This window comes from Bos mutus, chromosome 25, assembly GCF_027580195.1.
Source record: "Bos mutus isolate GX-2022 chromosome 25, NWIPB_WYAK_1.1, whole genome shotgun sequence".
Taxonomy (NCBI): Eukaryota; Metazoa; Chordata; class Mammalia; order Artiodactyla; family Bovidae; genus Bos; species Bos mutus.
In genome coordinates, this window is record NC_091641.1 from 23,346,137 (window position 1) to 23,366,687 (window position 20,551).

General features: G+C 41.2%; 1 protein-coding gene and 1 pseudogene across 11 annotated transcripts in view; one reads left to right on the forward strand and one right to left on the reverse strand.

The window, feature by feature from the left end:
• DCUN1D3 (defective in cullin neddylation 1 domain containing 3) overlaps positions 1 to 20,551 on the forward strand; it is a 59,860-nt gene that overhangs the window by 12,229 nt on the left and 27,080 nt on the right. For 5 of the 11 annotated variants that reach the window (XM_070362925.1, XM_070362927.1, XM_070362928.1 and 2 more), the window contains one exon: positions 16,075 to 16,205. The exons of the other annotated variants lie outside the window; for them this stretch is intronic. The gene's annotated coding sequence lies outside the window, so the exon portion shown is untranslated. The remainder of the gene's footprint in view (positions 1 to 16,074; positions 16,206 to 20,551) is intronic. 11 annotated transcript variants of the gene reach the window in all.
• LOC102269161 (mitochondrial import inner membrane translocase subunit TIM44 pseudogene) lies at positions 11,675 to 13,288 on the reverse strand (annotated as a pseudogene).

Consider the following 20,551-nt stretch of genomic DNA (forward strand, 5'->3'; position numbering starts at 1 on the left):
TTAAATAACAAAGAATGAATAATGTTGCTTCCTCTCACTTTTAGCAGATTCCTCAAAACCTGGATTGATCTTTAGTTCTTTTCACCCCTTGTTGTTGGAACTCCCTAAGACAGGAGTTAGGGGTTCCCATTTGTTCTGTTGGGGAGGAAGAAAAAGCCACCCCCATCTCTTGAATACATGCATGCCTATGCCTGCTTTCTCTGTTCTGGAGATGCTGAGGCTGCCCCATCCTAATGATCTCTGCCTTACTTCTTCTTGGTAGCCGCTTTAAAGGTGCAGTGTGATGTGTACCCTAAAATGAACATAAATTCTGAGGCAAGGTTTTTTAAAATTTCATATCACTTTTTGTTGTATTGGTTTTCACACAGTGGGAATCTTGAGAAGTAAAACGAGCAGTGGTAGAAATGAAATAAACTTGTGGGAGGTACTTTCTTTTTAAGCAAAACCCAGAAAAAATAGTACAATCTTGATTGTGTAGTAGGAGCCAAGAAATCTGCTTTCAGATGTAGTCTATGATTTAGAGGTTTTTTTTTAAGTATTAATTATTTGTGTTACTTTGACATTTTCTGTGTATCTTAACACTGTCATCATTCATTATCTACATTTAGTTGTTAACCTCTCTTCTGTAAATGATATTGTTCTATTTCGTTCTCAACGTAAAGGGCCATTCATCTGATACAGCATCTTGTAATAAATTGTTTCATGTTTCAAACTGTAGTTTTTAAAAGTTGCTATAAAGATGGTTTCAAGTCTTTTATTTTTCTGAACCATGTGTTATCTAGTCAGTTCAGTTCAGTCGCTCAGTTATATCTGACTCTGCAACCCCATGGACTGCAGCATGCTAGGCTTCCCTGTTGATCACCAGCTCCTGAAGCTTGCTCAGACTCTGTCCATCGAGTCAGTGATGCCATCCAACCATCTCATCCTCTGTCATCCCCTTCTCCTCCGGCCTTCAATCTTTCCCAGCGTCAGGGTCTTTTCCAGTGAGTCAGATCTTCACATCAGGTGGCCAAAGCTTTAGCATCACTCCTTCCAATGAATATTCAGGGCTGATCTCCTTTAGGATTGACTGGTTTGATCTCCTTGCAGTCCAAGGGACTCTGAAGAGTCTTCTCCAGCACCACAGTTAAAAAGCATCAGTTGTTCGGCACACAGCATTCTTTATGGGCCACCTCTCACATCCATACATGACTACTGGAAAAACCACAGCTGTGGCTAGATGGACCTTTGTCAGCAAAGTAATGTCTCTGCTTTTTAATGTGCTCTCTAGGTTGGTCGTAGCTTTTCTTCCAAGGAGCAAGCGTCTTTTCATATCATGGCTGCAGTCACACCTACAGTGATTTTGGAACCCAAGAAACTAAAGTCTGTCACTGTTTCCATTGTTTGCCCATCTGTTTGCCATGAAGTGATGGGACCCGATGCCATGATCATAATTTTTGGAATGTTGAGTTTCAACCAACTTTTTCACTCTCCTCTTTCACTTTCATCAAGAGGATCTTCAGTTCCTCTTCACTTTCTGCCATAACGGTGCTTGTCTGAGGTTATTGATATTTTTCCCAGCAATCTTGATTCCAGCTTGTGCTGCATCCAGCCCCAAGTTACTCATGATGTACTCTGCAGATTAAATAAGCAGGGTGACAATATACAGCCTTGAGGTACTCCTTTCCCAATTTGGAACCAGTCTGTTGCTCCATGTCCGGTTCTAACTGTTGCTTCCTGACCTGCATACAGATTTCTCAGGAGGCAGGTAAGGTGGTCTGGTAGTCCCATCTCTTGAAGAATTTTCCACAGTTTGTCGTGATCCACACAGTCAAAGGCTTTGGTATAGTCAGTGAAGCAGAGGTAGATGTTTTTCTGGAACTCACATGCTTTTTCTGTGATCCAGTGGATGTTGGCAATTTGATCTCTGGTTCCTCTGCCTTTTCTAAATCTAGCTTGTACCTCTGGAGGTTCTCAGTTCATGTACCATTGAAGCCTGGCTTGGAGAGTTTTGAGCATTACTTTACTAGCATGTGAGATGAGTGCAATTGTGTGGTAGTTTGAACATTCTTTGGCATTGCCTTTCTTTGGGGTTGGAATGAAAACTGACCTTTTCCAGTCCTGTGGCCACTGCTCAGTTTTCCAAATTTGCTGGCATATTGAATGCAGCACTTTCACAGCATCATCCTTTAGGATCTTTTAGTTATCTAGTCAAGATTAGGTTAAAATAGAACAAAATGGTGACAGTGCTGTAACTTAAGATTCTTTTCTTCCTTCATTTTTTCTCTGTCATTGGTTTAATACAAAGTTTTCACATGATTTCATAATGAGAAACTCTCAGATGTTCCCCAATCTAGGTGGCATCTAATGTTCCAAGCCACAAGCTCTCAAACTTTGTAAATTTTGGTTTTGTTATCCATACTATCTTGTCTCCCAAGAAGAAGTAGTAAATTGTATTACTTAGCATATTGGAAAAATCTGTATTCAAGACTATTTTGCAGGATTAAAAAAATCTCTTTTCTTACTAAAGTCTGTTTCATGACTTGCACAATACTCATCCTTTGCACACATTTACAAGACCCACCTTACTCAGGGTAGGTGTCAGGTTTTTGACAGTCTGTTTCCCTTAGGGCTTCCCTGATGGCTCAGTGGCAAAGAATCCACCTGCAATGCAGGAGGTGTAGAATCTATCCCTGGGTTGGGAAGATCCTCTGGAGAAGGAAATGGCAGCTCACTACAGTATCTTGCTCCTTTCCTGTCTCCTGAGAAACCTGTATGAAGCAACAGTTAGAACTGAACATGAAACAACTGACTGTTTGCAGATTTGGAAAGGAGTGCGACAAGGCTGTGTATTGTCATTTTGCTTATTTAACTTATATGTGAAGTACATCATGTGAAATGCCATGCTGCATGAAGCACAAACTGGAATTAAGATTGCTGGGAGAAATATCAATCACTTGAGATATGCAGATGATACCATTCTAATGGCAGAAATTAAAGAGCCTCTTGGGCTTCCCTTGTGGCTCAGCTGGTAAAGAATTCGCCTGCAATGCAGGAGACCTGGGTTTGATCCCTGGGTTGGGAAGATCCCCTGGAGAAGGGAAAGGCTACCCACTCCAGTATTCTTACCTGGAGAATACCATGAACTGTATAGTCTGTGGGGTCACAAAGAGTCGGATATGACTGAGCGACTTTCACAAAGAACCTATTGATGAAGGTGAAAAAGGAGAGTCAAAAAGCTGACTTAAAACTCACCATTCAGAAAACTAAGATCATGATATCCAGTTCCATCGCTTCGTAGCAAATAGAAGGGGAAAAAGTAGAAGCATTGGCAAATTTTCTTTCCTTGGGCTCCAAAATCACTGTGGACGGTGACTGCAGCCATGACATTAAAAGACGCTTGCGCCTTGGAAGAAAAGCTGTGACAAACCTAGATAGTATATTAAAAATCAGAGACATTACTTTGCTGACAAAGGTCCGTATAGTCAGATTTATGATTTTTCCAACAGTCATGTATGTATGTGACAGTTGAATCATAAAGAAGACTTGAGCACTGAAGAATTGATTCTTTGGAATTGTGCTGGAGAGAAGGTTCCTAAGAGTCCCTTGGACTGGAAGGAGATGAAACCAGTCAATTGTAAAGGAAATTAACCCTGAATATTCTTTGTAAGGAATGATGCTGAAGCTGAAGCTCCAGTACTTTTTGGCCATCTGATGCAGAGAGCTGACTTGTTGGAAAAGAGCCTGATGCTGGAAAAGATTGAAGACAGAGGAGAAAGGGGTGGTAGAGGGATGAGATGGTTGGATGGCATCACCAACTCAATGAACGTGAATTTGAGCAAACCCTGGGAGATAGTGAACTCCTGGCATGCCACCGTCCATGGGGTCACGACTTAGCAACTGAATAACAACTATTTCCCTAGGTGCAAAGGCTAGTCATTATTTACAGATAATTGCTGATGAGTCTGGAGAAATTCTGAAAGGGGATATGTAAGGATTGTGACTTTTATCCTTGGTCTATGGACTAGAATTTGCAAACCTAGAGTGAGGTTGTTTAACACCTTCTCTTCTTAGGAAATTGCCATTGGATCAGTCGGTCTTGGTTCAGATCTCTTGTGGGCAGCTGAATAGTTGGGCTTTTAAAAATGAAAAGTGAAAGTGAAGTCACTCAGTCTTGTCCGATGGGATTTTCCAGGCAAGAGTGCTGGAGTGGATTGCCATTTCCTTCTCCAGGGGATCTTCTGACCCAGGAATCAAACCCGGGTCTCCTGCGTTGCCCACAGACGCTTTACCGTCTGAGCCACCAGGGAAGCTTAGGCACATAAAAAAATGCTTCTTTCCCAATCATAGAAATAGTTATCTCCATGATAGTATAACCTCCATCTATGGAGTATAAGTACTCAGGACCACAATTTATTTATTTATTTTTTTTAGGACCACACATTTAAAAAGATAAATTTAATACTGAGTCAGAATGAAAGATGTGCAAACATAGTAGTAGAGTTCAAAACCTTTTCAGGCCATTCTTACACGTTTCCAGCGCCACTTTGGTTTTCTCTTGGTAGGCTAACCTTTAATTCATTGGGAGCCTTTTCACTTCTAAAATAAAGCCTTTTAGGATGCTGAAACTTGAACTTTAATGGTAAGTTAAAGTGAAAAAAAAAAAAGGTGTACTCAGAGACTTTCTAACTCTTGACTTTAAACCTTCCTTTTAGAGAACCAGACTTGCTTAATTTATTAGAGCATTTGCTTTTCTAAGTTTCCAGCTCACAACCATTCCGTGGCCCAGCAGAAAGAGATAATAAAAAGTTAAGTAACAGGTAAAAATCTTTTACAGTTGCCTTTTCCCCAGTTGGAAGCAGAGTTTTTCTTTCCCTCTGGGCAGTTTGGCCTCTAAGCTCCTGCTTTTTCTGATTTGAAACTCTACTATTTGCGTACAGTGTTTAAATTGATTCACTCACAACCAAGTTCTGAATGTCTCCAGCATTAGTACCTTTGACTCAGGAAGCTTAAGCAAAAGATTATAATAGTGGTTAAACAGGACAAAACCTTTAAAAACATACTTGAAGGTTGTTTTTACTCAAGATTTCCAAACAGATACAAACTGTTTTCAAAGAAAAGCCAGTCTATGTGGTTTTCAACTTAGACATACATGAGCAGGGAAGCAGCTTTCCCAGATGGAATGTGGGTCTTTCATAGAGAACTTGTGAAGCTGAAAACTAGTCTTGTTAAGTCTTGGCCTCCAGACTTGATTCTTTCACTGTTATATTTAAAGTGAAGTATGTGTAGTCTGAATTTTTCTTAAGGATCAACTCTAGAATGGGGTGCATAGTGCTTCAGGGAAAATAAATGTGTTTATATGCTACCAGATTTTCATCTAGTAAATTTGAGTGTCTTTTGTGGACCTTGTTTTTAAAAGCTTTATGGTAAGAAAACGGATATAAAAACAAGTGAAGGTGTGAAGAGACAGAGAGGCTCTAGGTCACCTTGAAGGAGTCAGGAGAGGATTCCTATAAGAAGTAAAATCTGAGCTGGGATTGAAATACCAAGACTAGAGAAGGAGGAGGCATTCCAAACACAAGTAACAGTATGTGTAAAACTACAGTGGGTTAAGAGGCCATGGCATCTTGGGAAGCGGCAGACGTTTCAGTATGCCCGAGGGATGTGGAGTGAACAGGAGAAAGGCAGTAATTGAGGCTAAAGTTAAAAAAAAAACCTTGTATACCTTATTAAAGTTGTATTTGTAGGTGAAGGGGAGCTATTAAATAATTTTGAGTAGAGGCATGGCATATTCACATGGGCTATGTGTGTGTTGAAAAGATCACTCCAGTGGCAGTTTGGAAGAGAGATTGAAGGGAGCAATCCCAGAAGCAGGTACTGAGAGAATACTGCAGTAAAGATGGCAGAGGCCTGAACTGTAAAATTACTGAGGGAATGGTAGATATTCAGGAGTTAGAGCTTAACAAAGTTTGTCATAATCTGTTGAAAAGTTCTTTGCTTGCATATCCCACGTGGGTTTTAGGCTAAAAGGTGCTCAGCTCCAGAAGTTGCTCAGAGACCCAAGCTGATGTGGGTTCCAACATCATGTGTTGTACCATCTGTATTGTCTTGGTCACCATGGCAAGGGAAGAGATGGCTGAGATGTCTTGTGCACCTTTAGGCTTGGGCTTGGAAATGTAAGTATCACATCTGCCTACAGCTCATTGTGTCATTTCTGCCTATACCTGTTTGGCCAGAAATGGACACATTTCCTCATCTAACTGAAGAGGCTGGGAAGCTGGGGGAACTGGTGAAATGTTGGATGAGCTTCTCTGTCTGTGCTACAGTGTAGGGTCGTAAGTGAGGTGCTTTATTTCTGAGTGTATTCCCTTATTTGTAAAATAGGAACATCAAGAGTACCAGCCTCACTCCCAGAGACTCTTTTAGAGGATCCCCAAGACACTTTTCATAGTATCTGAAAAACCAGATTCTCTTCTTAGTAGTACTAACATCATTTGTCCTTTATACTTTCATTCTCTCAGGAGTTTTATAGAGTCTACATGGTGTGTTATATCACAAAAGATTGAATGAGAAGCACATATGGGAAATTAGCTGTCTTCTAAGCCAGACCTTAGAGACATTTGCGAAAATGTAAAACAATGTTGTTGTTCTTATTAAGTTTTTGGAAATACAGTTATTTTTCATAAAATTGTCATTTATGTTAACATATAATGATTTATTATTGATAATTTATTTTTTAGAAGCTATTAGGAGAAGGCAATGGCACCCCACTCCAGTACTCTTGCCTGGAAAATCCCATGGACGGAGGAGCCTGGTGGGCTGCAGTCCGTGGGGTCGCTAAGAGTCGGACATGACTGAGCAACTTCACTTTCACTTTTCACTTTCATGCATTGGAGAAGGAAATGGCAACCCACTCCAGTGTTCTTGCCTGGAGAATCCCAGGGATGGCGGAGCCTGGTGGGCTGCCATCTATGGGGTCACACAGAGTCGGACACGACTGAAACGACTTAACAGCAGCAGCATTATTTTCTTAGACTTCCCCTTTCCCTAATTCTTCAATATTTTTGTTCTTTGTACTATACATACTTCGATAACCTTGCTTAAAATGCATTCATATATGATAACACATTATGTGTCTTTATTTTTATTTTTGAAATTTTTATCTTATATTAACAGTGTTATGTTAGTTTCAGATATATAGCAAAGTGATTATCCAAACACAGGTATCTATTCTTTTTCAAATTCTTTTCCCATTTAGTTATTACAGAGTATTGAGCAGAATTCTCTGGGGGTGCTTGTTGTAGGTCCTTGTTGGTTATCTATTTTAAATATAGCAGTGATGTTTTAAATGAATTAATACAATATTTTTTAATTTTTCAGTTAAAAAAAGTACCAGCCTCATAGCGCAGCTTTAGGGATTAACTGCTGTCACAACTCTAAAATGCCTAGCATTGTGTCTGGCACAATAAAGATATTGGAGGGAATCTTTAAGTTTGATCTTGAATTTTTCTTATTATGTGCTGTAGGTGGGTGTCCTGTCATGTCCGACTCTTTTGCAACCCCATGGACTGTAGCCTGCCAGGCCCCTCTGTCCATGGAATTTCCCAGGCAATACTGGAGTGGAGTGCCATTTCCTTCTCCAGGGGATTATCCCAACACGGGAGTCAAACCTGAGTCTCCTGAATCTCCTGCATTGGCAGAGGGATTCTTTACCACTGAGCCACCTGTTATTATTTACTTAGTGGATTATAACCAACAATTAAAAACCAAGTTAAAAAAAGAAGCAGCGTAAATTAGAGTTCATCATCGAAGTGAGTAAATATTGCTTCATAAGTTGTATGTGTGTGTATGTATATATATGCATTTGGTCAGGATATAACTTGTTTCTCACAGATTGTTGAAGTTGAAGTTGGAAAAACACTGATTTAGTTAAAGCTCTCATTTTACAGTGACTGAAAGACTTAAATATACTAAACAAAAAAATGACTGTATTCTACTGTACTTTTTTGAAAGAGGCAGTTTAAACTGCGTTAATGTGTTTACTTATTTTTGGTTGCCCTGGGTCTTCGTTGCTGTGCACAGGCTTTCTCTAGTTGGGGCGAGTGGGGGCTGCTCTCTGTTGCAGTGCGCTGACTTCTCATTGCAGTGGCTTCTCTTGTGAAGCTCCTAGGTGCCTGGGCTATAGTAATTGCAGCACACGAACTCAATAGCTGTGACTCTCGAGCCTTAAAGAGTGTGGGCGCCAGTTGTTGTGCGTACTGGCTCAGTGGTTGTGGTGCAACAGGCTTTAGTTGCTCCACAGCATGTGGAATCTACCAATATCAAGGATCAGACGCATGTCCCCTGCATTGGCAGGCAGGTGTCCATCCACTGTACCACCAGGGAAGTCCATATTTTCAAAAAGTAGGCTTGAAAAACATTATCCTTAACTTTGAGAAAGAGTAGAACATGGATTTGAATTTAGAAAGTGTTTGTTAGATGCCAGTTAGCCCTTTTCATTTTACCATATACACTTCCTGCCTTCTTGGAACTGTAATCTAAGATGTAGTCACTAAAACAGTAACATCTTTTCTGTACTTGTCATTTTTTGCCAGCTCCTGAGAGCCATGAATATATATGTTCCATAGGGGTAAAATGCAGAATGCATTCAAGCCTTGAATGCATAGTAGAAATAATTATTTATTATAATAGGGGGTCATCATAGACAATAAAAAATATTCAGTCAGAAGAACTTACTGAGGAAGGAGTTAATGAAATATTTTCTTTTTCTGTTTTTTCTCTTTTTGACCTGTAAGAAACAAGTACGAAACTTGTATTTAAGTTTAGCAAAGTATTTAAGTGACTTCTCTTACAATGAGTAGTGATGTCAGCAAACTGATGTGCAGTGAGCAACCTGCTGTGTCTTTTTCAGAGCAGTGGTGGATAATAATGCTTCCATTTTGATTAGCCCATGCTGAGTGAATAGGAGTTAATCCTGGCTGCCTGGCAGAAGTAGATTTGTTATATAATTTATGGTACCCAGAAGCCCTTTGAGGAGGTCTTTATCATCTTATTATCCAGACAGTATCCATCTAGGCCTGAAGATTAATTTTTGTTGTTCTCATCTAGTTCCACCAGATTGATTTAACAGCAACTTGCTGTTAAATGCTGGCACTTGGTTTTTGCTTTTGACACAAAGGTATGCTAATCAAGAATGGCTGTTAGGAATCCTGTAATGTTTCAATTAGTGATTTATTGTCATTTAGAGGGTTTTGTCCCCCCCCCCATTAAACTGATTTAACTTCTGAAAAATGAGTCAATTCAGGGTTTCAAACATTTCTTCTTCAACTAGCCACCAGAAAAGGTTTACTAATGACTCTGTCTTGTAAATTGCTGCTGCGGTTCATTTGTGTCAGTCCCGTCACTGCTGAAACAAATGCAGGAGGAGTGTCAGTTTAGTTTTCCTCCGTCTGGCACTTGGACTTCTTAACTCTATTACTGGAGATGCCTGCTGTTAAACAACCTGTACTCTTTTTTATGACTTGCTGAGAAGTCATGTGGTACTGTGATCCCTGTCCCCAACTACCAGCCTTTAAACTTACAATTTTCAATGTATTGTGTTAAAACAGACTTCTAATTCTGGATTTTTTTCTTTTCAGTTTTAAACCTAAAGGTGGAAGTTCTATTTTTAGAAAATACTCTCCTAGAAAAGTCACTGGTGTCGCTACCCCAAATACTAGGCCTAGGGGTGGGAAGAGCAAGAGCTGACTGTTTCACATGGCTAAGCAGAATGTGTGGGCTGGTCTGCCAGCCAGCAGAGGTGGAAGCTGCCCTTTGCTTTCTTGGCAAGTACATCTGGCTGTGAAGGCCCTGATTAGTACTTTAGGTTTTGGCCTTTTCTTGGCAGTTATGTGAAACATAGTCTATTGTCTCCAGTGGTTCTAAAGAGATGCAGAGCCTTGATGGTCCACATCCCTTATCCTCTTTACAGGAAATGTGCTTCATCCCTCAGAATTAAAAGCCAATCTGTCATCAGGCAAATTTTTAAAAATACTACAGTGGAAAAAAATATCTTAAGTAGTGTAAAACTTAAAGTGAGTTCTTCATGTTCACTATATAATAGCATGCAAACAAGCTGCTGGCTTTTGCCCTTACATCTCTAGACACCTAAAAGTCATTCCTTTGTTTGTTGTGATAGAGAAGAAGCAGTTTGGACCAGCACCAGGAGGTTTTTCATTGCTTGGAGAACCCTTGGAGCTTCGTACAGTGCTGCACGGCTATGGCTTGAATAAACTGTCTGGACTTTCACCCTTGCTTGAAGGACAGGCAGGACTGATTTCCATTATTATGTGGATTTTTTCCAGGGGACTAAGTTGCAGGTCAAAAAGAGGTACTACAGGGTGAACATCTCCCAATTTCAGCTTCAAATTTTGGCTTTTGCTGTGTTTGAGGTGAAAATTAACTTGTAGAATAAGGAGAGATGGGACTATATACTGCTGACTGAGAAGCTGTGTTTGTATCACATTATCTGGTTAACTGATGAGGTAGGGAATAATTTGAAACAATGAGACAATTTCCTGTTTTCTCTTTGAGGGTAGTGGGGTGTTGAGAGGCAGGGTGTCCAGGGATTGGATCTTAGGAACCAGCTCTTGAGTGGTGAAATTAAGGCCTACTCTACATCCTTAGGGCTTAGGTTCCTTGACTGTTGAGTATTTGATAACAATATAGAATTGGTACAAATAGCTATCATCTATTGAGAACTAACTGTGCTACGGACAGTGCTAAGCATGTCGTACTTATCATTTATTTAATTGTGAGTTAATACATTTAAGTGCATAGACTAGTACCTTGTACAGAGTACTCAATAAATATCAGAGAGTATTATTCAATAGATATATCAAAACACTTACATGATAAAGCTTAGGTGCCCAGGACAAAATGCTGAATAAAATAATTTCCACTCTCATGGAAATTGCTTTCTGGTAGGGGGAGTGGACAATAAATAAGTTAACAAGAATTTCAGAGAGTGGTATGTGCTAAAGAAATAAAGTAGTGTGCTGGATCAGAGGGCGATGGTACTTTAGATTGGTTGGACAAGGAATACATCTCAGCATTTGAACTGAAATCCTCTGATAGGAAGGGGCCATTTATTCTTCACAGTGACCCTTTGTCCCAATTTTCAGGTGAGAAAACAGAGATGCAGGGTGACTAAGTATGTGTGGAAAGTGAATAGAGCTGGGCTGTACAGACCCTATCATTCTGCATCCAAAGCATAGCATGTCCTTCCCAGAAGGGCAGCTGTAGGAGTTGAACTATATGCAGTTGGTTTTGAGTAAAAGAAATGGAGGTGGTTGCAGTGCAGGTAAAACCCTCAGGCAATTCAGAAAAGTTGTAATTTCATGGACCCCCCCCCAGTCCTGGGTTGGAAAATTTGAGTATGAGTGTGTGTATGTATGTACATTTTATTCTGGAATCCAAAGCTATCTTCAACTTTTCAAAGGTGATGACAAAAACAGCCTGTGCACCACTGCTTTCTTTTAGGATGTTTTTCATATTGTTTTGGAAAGTAAGGCCTACTTGCTAGGGCAGAGTCGTTTTTTTGTTTGTTTGTTTGTTTGTTTCACTTTGGTGATTTATTATTTACAAATCTCTGCTTCTATACAGGATAACAAGGGCACTATTGTTTAAAAAGAACGAGATAAAATGGCATCGCTGATGTGGCCAGCGGGCCCAGGCCCCACTGCTCGGTCCTGGGAAGGAGTGCCTGGTCTGGAGCCTTCTGGCCAGCAACCTGCCACTGGGTCAGGGGCTGATGCAGCCCCTACCCTCCCACCCCATCCATCTGGTGTTGCAGCCGGCCTGGCAGAGTGAGGGCAGAGCTGACAGAAGTCTTGCTGCTGCAGGTAGACGCCAGTCCCCCACGTGTCCTCAGTGAGCGTCAGTCCCGGAGGGCCCGGGCATGGCTACCGTGCTCAGAGGACCTGCTTTATGCTGGAGGTGGAAATGTCCAGGAGCTGCCCGGCCACATAGGGGTTTAGCTTGTCCTTGTCTTGGCAGAGCGTCCACACGTACAGCATTTGCAGTACCGTCTCCAGGTCGTCCTCGACCACCTTGCCTTTGGAGTTCTTGATCAGCATCACCATCTGGGCCTGGAAGGGGATGATCAGCACAGGCCCCTGCTCCATCATCGTGCCCATGGCCATATCAATGTTGTCAGTGTCCACGATACAGGAGTGCAACTGGAGGGCCAGACCCTTGGCCTGCTGGATCAGGTTGGCCAGTTGGCTGTAGATAGCTTCATAGCACCAGTCTTTGAGAATGTCAAGCTCCTGGGAAATCATGGCTTCCAGAACGTTGGGGATGATGTTGTTCTTACACTGCTACAGGAAGCAGTCCTTATTGATGGTGGGGTCTACACGCAGGATCTCTGAGCACCTCTGACATCTCCATCTTCGAGAACAGGCCTCCCAGCAAGCCTGTGATCTTGTCTGTCAGTATACTGGACGCCCGGATGAAGGCGTCGTCACTCTCGTCATATTTCATTTTCATCTTGAAGAACCGATTGAACACCACATTTTTGTCCCTGAAGTCCTTCTACTGCTGGTAACACTTGGAGTCCTTGTGTAGCACGACCCGCAGCGCCTCCTCGTTGCCCTCAAACATTTTCTCTTCCTTGAATTTCTCTCCGTCGAACTCCTTCCTTTTCCAGGGCCGCTCAGGCCACCGGTAGGGCCCGGTCTGTCCCAGGATGCTCTCGTCGATCTCCTTGACAGACTCCACGTCCTGGGAGAGGGCTTTGAAGGCAGTGGTCCAGCTGAGCTTCTCCCCACCTTTGGACACCAATTTGGTAGACTGCTTGGCGGTCTTGGCTGCTGTTTCCACACTCTTCTTGATATTTCTGCCAAGGTCACTTTTACTGACTTCGTCAAGACTCTCCTTGACAATGCCCATGATCTCCCCTAGCTTCTTCCTGATCACCTCGCTCGTCCGCTGGGTTTTCAGTTCAGTGGTTTTGTCTTTCCTCCTGGCTTCCTGGAACACATCTGACTCTTCCAGGTTCTTGGCCTTGTTTTGGAACTTTTTATACTTTCTTTCATTTCTTTGTTTTTGGCTAATTCCTCTTTGATTTTATTGAGCAAACCAGAGAGAAACCCTTTTCTGTTTCCAGAGGAATAGGATTTGGACAGGGTTAGCTCTCCCCTCGGCTGGGCAGCTGGTGGGTACCATGGGGTAGTGCCCCTAGATTGTGGCTGGACAGGAGATGGACTCTGCTGCCAAAATATCTCTGTGGGTAGCAGCACCAGCCTGCCCACAGTGCTGCCGCTGCCATGGTGGAAGATCCTGTGTGCTAGGGCAGAGTTTTAATAGAAAGCATTGAAAATGATCATTCAGTTCAATTGCTCAGTCTATTCAACTCTTTGCGACCCCATGGTCTACAGCATGCCACACTTGCCTGTCCTTCACCATCTCACGGAGCTTGCTCCAACTCATGTCCATTGAGTTGGTGTTGCCACCCAACCATCTCCTCCTCTGTCATCCCCTTCTCCTCCTGCCTTCAGTCTTTCCCAACATCAGGGTCTTTTCTAGTGAGTCGGCTCTTCTCATCTGGTGGCCAAAGTATTGGAGCTTCAGCTTCAGCATTACTCCTTCCAACGAATATTCAGGACTGATTTCCTTTAGAATTGACTGATTTGATCTCCTTGTAGTCCAAGGGACTCTCAAGAAGCTCCATCACTACAGTTCAAAAGCATTAATTCTTTGGCACTCAGCCTTTTATCCAACTCTCACATCCGTACATGGCAACTGGAAAAACCACAGCTTTGACTAGACAGACCTTTGTCAGCCAAGTAATGTCTGTGGTTTTTAGTATGCTGTCTAGGTTTGTCATAGCTTTTCTTCCAAGGAGCAAGTGTCTTTTAATTTTATGGCTGCAGTCACCTTTCTCAGTGATTTTGGAGCCCAAGAAAATAAAGTCTGTCACTGTTTTTGTTGTTTCCCCATCTATTTGCCATGAAGTGATGGGGCAAGATGCCAGATCTTAGTTTTCTGAATTTTGGGTTTTAAGCTAGCTTTTTCACTCTCCTCTTTCACTTTCATCAGAGGCTCTTCAGTTTGTCTTGGCTTTCTGCCATAAGGGTAGTGTCATCTACATACCTGGGGTTATTGATATTTATCCTGGCAATCTTGATTCCAGCTTGTGCTTCATCCAGCACAAGTACATCTCATGATGTACTCTGCATATATGTTAAATAAGCCTGGTGACAATATACAACTTTGATGTACTCCTTTCCCAATTTGGAACCAGTCCATTCTTGGACTGCATACAGGTTTCTCAGGAAGTAGGTAAGGTGGTCTGTTATTCCCATCTCTTGAAGAATTTTCCATAGTTTGTTGTGATCCATAGTCAAGGACTTCAGCATAGTCAGTGAAGCAGAATTAGATGTTTTTTCTGGAATTCTCTTGCTTTTTCCATGATTCAACAGATTTTGAAAATTCGATCTCTGGGTCCTCTGCCTTTTCTAAATCCAACTTGTACATCTGGAAATTCTTGGTTCATGTACTGCTGAAGCCTCACTTGGAGAATTTTGAGCATTACCTTACTAGCATATGGAATGAATGCAGTCATGCAGTAGTGTGAACATTCTTTGGCATTGTACTTCTTTGGAATTGGAATGAATACTGATCTTTTACAGTCCTGTAGTCACGATTGAGTTTCCCAAATTTGCTTGCATATTGAGTGCAGCACTTTCACAGCATCATCTTTTAGGATTTGAAATAGCTCAACTGGAATTCCATCACCTCCACTCACTTTGTTCATAGTGATGCTTTCTAAGGCCCCCTTGACTTCGCACTCGAGGATGTCTGGCTCTAGGTTAGTGATCACATTAGCATGGTTATCTGGGTCATGAAGATCTTTTCTGTACAGTTCTTCTGTGTATTCTTGCCACCGCTTCTTAATATCTTCTGCTTCTGTTAGGGCCATACTATTTCTGTTCTTTATTGTGCCCATTTTTGCATGAAATGTTCCCTTGGTATCTCTGGTTTTCTTGAAGAGATCTCTAGTCTTTCCCATCCTGTTGCTTTCCTCTATTTCTTTGCATTGTTCACTTTTCTCCTTTGCCTTTCTCTTCTCTTCTTTTCTCAGCTATTTGTAAGGCCTCTTCAGACAACCATTTTGCCTTTTTGCATTTCTTCTAGGGGATGGTCTTGATCACTGCCTCCTGAACAGTGTCACAAACCTTTCTGTCCATAGTTCTATGGGCAGTATGTCTGTCAGATCTAATCCCTTGAATATATTTGTCACTTCCACTGTATAATCATAAGGGATTTGATTTAGGTCATACCTGAATGGCCTAGTGGTTTTCCCTACTTTCTTCAAGTCTGAATTTGGCAGTAAGGAGTTCTTGATCTGAGCCACAGTCAGCTCCCGGTCTTGTTTTTGCTGAGTGTATAGAGCTTCTCCATCTTTGGCTGCAAAAAATATAATCAATCTGATTTCGATATTGACCATCTGGTGATGTCCATGTGTAAAATTGTCTCTTGTGTTGTTGGAAGAGGGTGTTTGCCATGACTGGTGCCTTCTCTAGCAAAACTCTGTTAGCCTTTGCCCTGCTTCATTTTGTACTCCAAGAACAAACTTGCCTGTTACTCCAGGGATCTCTTGACTTCCTGCTTTTGCATTCCAGTCCCCTATATTTTTAATTTAATTATCTGCTTATCTTTCCCCTCATTAATGTACCCTTTGGTCTCATGCCATATGAGTGCACATTTGTGAAATAAGTAACTTGACCAAAAAAAAAGGAAAAAAAGGTCCAAACACTGGGGCCTCAGGTTTCAACCTACAGGGAATATATTTCCAATAAAGACACACTAACGTGAGCATTTCCTATCACTGTCTTCAAAACCTGAATACTTTCTAAATAGACTTTTTAGTACTTGACACCAAAGAGAAATTGTTTCCGTAATAGTAATTGAAACCAAGAGAGTAGCAAAGTTCTGGTCAGGTCTGGTCTTTCAGTTTCATAGGATGTGGTTTAGATCCAGTAGCCTATGTTAGTCAGAAGATTGATCATGTTATTGCATAGGGGAAGACTTACAGGAGTTTTTACTTTGCAGTCATTCACGTGGTGTCTGAGTGCTGGGAGGAGGTTCTTCCTTGGAAACGTGAAGATGACAGAAGCATACACAGTAGGATAAAGCAGCTGAAAGTGCTCTGTGGTACTTTTGCTTGAAGGATGCTTAAGATGGTAAGAATTACAAGAAAGATTCTTTTTTTCTTAGTCATATCATCTTTCAAATAGCATCCTCATGGTCCACCCAGTTGTCATGAGATTTTACAATTTGCTCAAGTTTGGGATCATTGGTCCTAGTGTTCAGCTAAGAAGTCTCTTGATATATTTGGTTGAAACTGTGGCCTGCTAAGTTGGTCTCTGACCATGGTATCAGGTCTTCTGTTTCTTTGCTCTGTAAGTAGATCTGAGTGACATAGTTGGTCTTGGTCGGGACTGTTTCTGTTGTGACAGGAAAACTGACATCTGGCTTATGCTAAAGGAGAATTAACTGGCTCATACAACTGTGAGGTTCAGGCTTTGATCTGACTTTAGGTACAGTTGGATTCTGTACTCAAATAATGCCTTTAAAAAACTGATTTTGTCTCTTGGCACTGGTTTTATTCTTCTGTCTTACACACATTTAAATTGAGACCCATCTGATAAGAAGAGACAGTTTAACCCTCACAGTGACCCTTGGATAGGCATTATTATTTTCTTTGGTGCTCTTTCTTCCTGATAAGAAGACCAAAGCAGCTCCAACCTTCCTTGCTTTTAGTGCTAAGATTCACTTTGTCTGACTTAGGTCTCCTGCATATTCCTGACCCAGTTGTTGAAAGCCAAGGGCATATGGAGACTTTGGTGGGCTTGAGTCACATAGTTCATTATGTGAACTTACCCAACATGAATGACTAAGAGTGAGGGAGTTGGATCTTTCTAGTGAAGAAAATGAGTGACCAACTGATGAAGAACCTGGATGCTGGGGGAGCAGATGAGTCTCTGCTGCAAGCCTTTGATCCAGTCTGAAGCTAAAAGGCCATATATTAAGTCTGTGGTCTGAATCCAGACTATTAACCATTTTAAGTACACCATAGTTCCATTTGAATGAAATTCTTGCTCCCTGGGCATGTGATTCACTCAGGTTCAACTGCATGGGTTGAACCTGAATATATAGGTCAGGCCCTTCTACCCCCAATGCTAAACTTACGATAGTTCTGTTCAGTTCAGTTGCTCAGTTGTGTCTGACTCTTGGCGACCCTGTGAATTGCAGCACCCCAGGCCTCCCTGTCCATCACCAACTCCCGGAGTCCACCCAAACCCATGTCCATCAAGTCGGTGATGCCATCCAGCCATCTCATCCTCTGTCGTCCCCTTCTCCTCCTGCCCCCAATCCTTCCCAGCATTAGGGTCTTTTCCAGTGAGTCAACTCTTTGCATGAGGTGGCCAAAGTTTTGGAGTTTCAACTTATGATAAGGGGACTATTATTCATTAGATCTATTATTATCTTTAGACTGTTATTCATTAGATGGTCTTTATCTTTTTGTGTGTGTATGGGACATGGGGAAAGGTTCATTTTCTTTTGAAAGAATAAATCTGGAATTTAGATACTATTGAAACATGATTAATCTCTTTCTGTCCCCTGCTCTGCACCCCACCCCCATCATTTAACAGTACTGTCTTGAAATCCTTGGAGCTAAAATTGTTGGATTTGTCAATCTTTTGATGCAATTTATAATGAAGTAAATGGTCTCTCATGTTTTCCATCCTCCTCTGGCAGTTTGATATTTTTCCTAAAATATAATGTCTAAAAGTACTTTTTAAAAGTAAGGAGTTGGGTTTTGTTTTTTTTTTTAAGAAATTGAATTAGTTGACATATTACCAGGTGATGTTGGGAGAAATACACACTCCTAGTACAGTCCCATTGTATAAGCTGACACTACTTTTTTTGAATTCAGATTGATTTTATGTGGTGACTCAGCTGATAAAGACCCTTTCTACAGTACCAGAGAACCAGGTTCAATCCCTGGGTCAGGAAGATCCCCTGGAGAAGGGCATGGCAACCCACTCCAGTATTCTTGCCTGGAGAACTCCGTGGACAGAGGCACTTGGGCTGCAGTCCATGGGGTTGCAAAGAGGCAGATACTGAGTGACTAATACTTTCACTTTTCATACACACACACATACACTTATAATATGTTTTTGCATAGTCTTTGATCTGTTGTTCCACTTCTGGGAGTTTATTCTCAGGAGCTGAATTTTAGCTGCATATTCTGTTTATTATCCCAATATTGTTTATAATAGTGAACTGTTGGAAGCAAACTCAATGTCCCACCATTAGAGTTTAAACTGTCAAACTGTCAATGAAAGACATATCTGGCAATTAAATATGTTTTAACAGAGAGTCAACCTTTCTGCAACCCTTCTGTAGTGTAGCACCAAATTTTTGTTTGACAGATTGAAGTCATAGGCAATAAATAGTTTATGGGTTATGTGAAATAGCTGGTGTGTCAGTGGTAATACTGCCACAGTCTTGGTAGTACGGCCATTAATTTTCAGCTCTTTTAAAGCATTTGATGAGGGAAGATTTATATGAAAAAGTGTTTTCAAAACAGTTTGCAAAATAGAATGTACATTATGACTCAGTTTTGTTTAAAAGTTGGATATGTGTACTATGAACATGCATTTATTTATTTATGTGTGCCACCTATATGCTTATATAGACCACTGAAAGGATATATTCCAAAATACTAATTTAGGTGAAGGGATTGTGTCGGTAAGTTGTGTTCAACTCTTTTGGGACCCCCATGAACTGTAGCCTCCCAGGCTTCTCTGTCCATGGGATTTCCCAGGCAAGAATACTGGAGTGGGTTGCCATTTCTTTTTCCAGGAGATCTTCCCAAGATGGGTCGAACCAGAATCTCTTACATTGGCAGGAGGATTCTTTACCACTGAGCCACCTGGGAAGCGGCAGATGGTGGGGTACTAGGGGACTTTTTCTGTTTATGGTACTCCATATTTTCTAAACTTTACAGAATAACTGTGTAATGGTTTTGAATTTTGCAGTGGGAAATAAAGCCTTGGTGGTCTTACTTCTCTAACCAGCTTACTGATGTAATTGAAAAAAGATATTCTTTTATTATACAGGTCTTTTTTCTGTCCCTCTTCCTTTTCTTATCTACTAAGCTTTAGCAATCAGCTTCCATCATGGATCTCTGGGGAAAAATGATAAATGTGGCCTTAATGAATTTGGATTTTTTTTTTTTAAGAATTAGCAAACATTTAAATGTTAGCAAAAATCACATTTGTTACCATGTGATGAACATGAGAGCTGTTTAGAAGAAATGTGGCTTTAGAAACTACATCTGTACATGTGTGGTCATTCAGGTGCCCCTCTAAGAAGATAGTTGCATGCAGTCATTTATCATCTTTATATTGGATTCCTTTCTCATCTTTTGACTCGTTTCATAGTTTCCTTTCTTGCCTTTCTTAGATACAAAGACCATATCTCAACTCCAGTTAACTATTTTTCGTCAGTAACTACTGAATTCTATAGGTGACTGAAAAGTGAACAGTTGATGTGGTGATTGGGTGTTTGAGGAATGATTATCTAGTAAATGTAAATAATCTGGTAGATGTCTGGGATAGCTCATACCATATGCTAATTGGAAGCAGGCAGTTGGTGCCTAACCAGTGGTTTTACTTTCAGTTTGACCTAATGAGGCCTGTATTCTGAGGATGAGCTGCAAGCTAAAACCAGAGTTAAAGAGTATAGCGGTCAGGCTATTTTTATCATGGTACCATGGAGCAACATCAGGTCAAGAAGCAACAGTTAGAACTGGACATGGAACAACAGGCTGGTTCCAAATTGGGAAAGGAGTATGTCAAGGCTACATATTTTCACCCTGCTTATTAACTTATATGCAGAGTACATCATGTGAAATGCGGGGCTGGATGAAGCACAAGCTGGAATCAAGACTGCCAGGAGAAATTTCAATAACCTCAGATATGCAGATGACACCACCCTTATGGCAGAAAGCGAAAAAGAACTAAGAGCCTCTGATGAAAGTGAAAGAGGAGAGTGAAAAAGTTGGCTTAAAGCTCAACATTCAGAACACTAAGATCATGGCATCCGGTCCCATCATTTCATGGCAAATAGATGGGGAAACAATGGAAACAGTGACAGACTTTATTTCTTTGAGCTCCAAAATCACTGCAGATGGTGACTGCAGCCATGAAATTAAAAGATGCTTGCTCCTTGGAAGGAAAGCTATGATCAACCTAGACAGCATATTAAAAAGACAAACATTACTTTGTCAACAAAGGTCTGTCTAGTCAAAGCTATAGTTTTTCCAGTAGTTGTGTATGGATGTGAGAGTTGTACTGTAAGGAAAGCTGAAGAATTGATGCTTTTGAACTGTGGTGTTGGAGAAGACTCTTGAGAGTCTCTTGGACTGCAAGGAGATCCAACCTGTCTATCCTAAAGGAAGTCAGTCCCGAATATTCATTGGAAGGACTGATGCTGAAGCTGAAACTCCAATACTTTG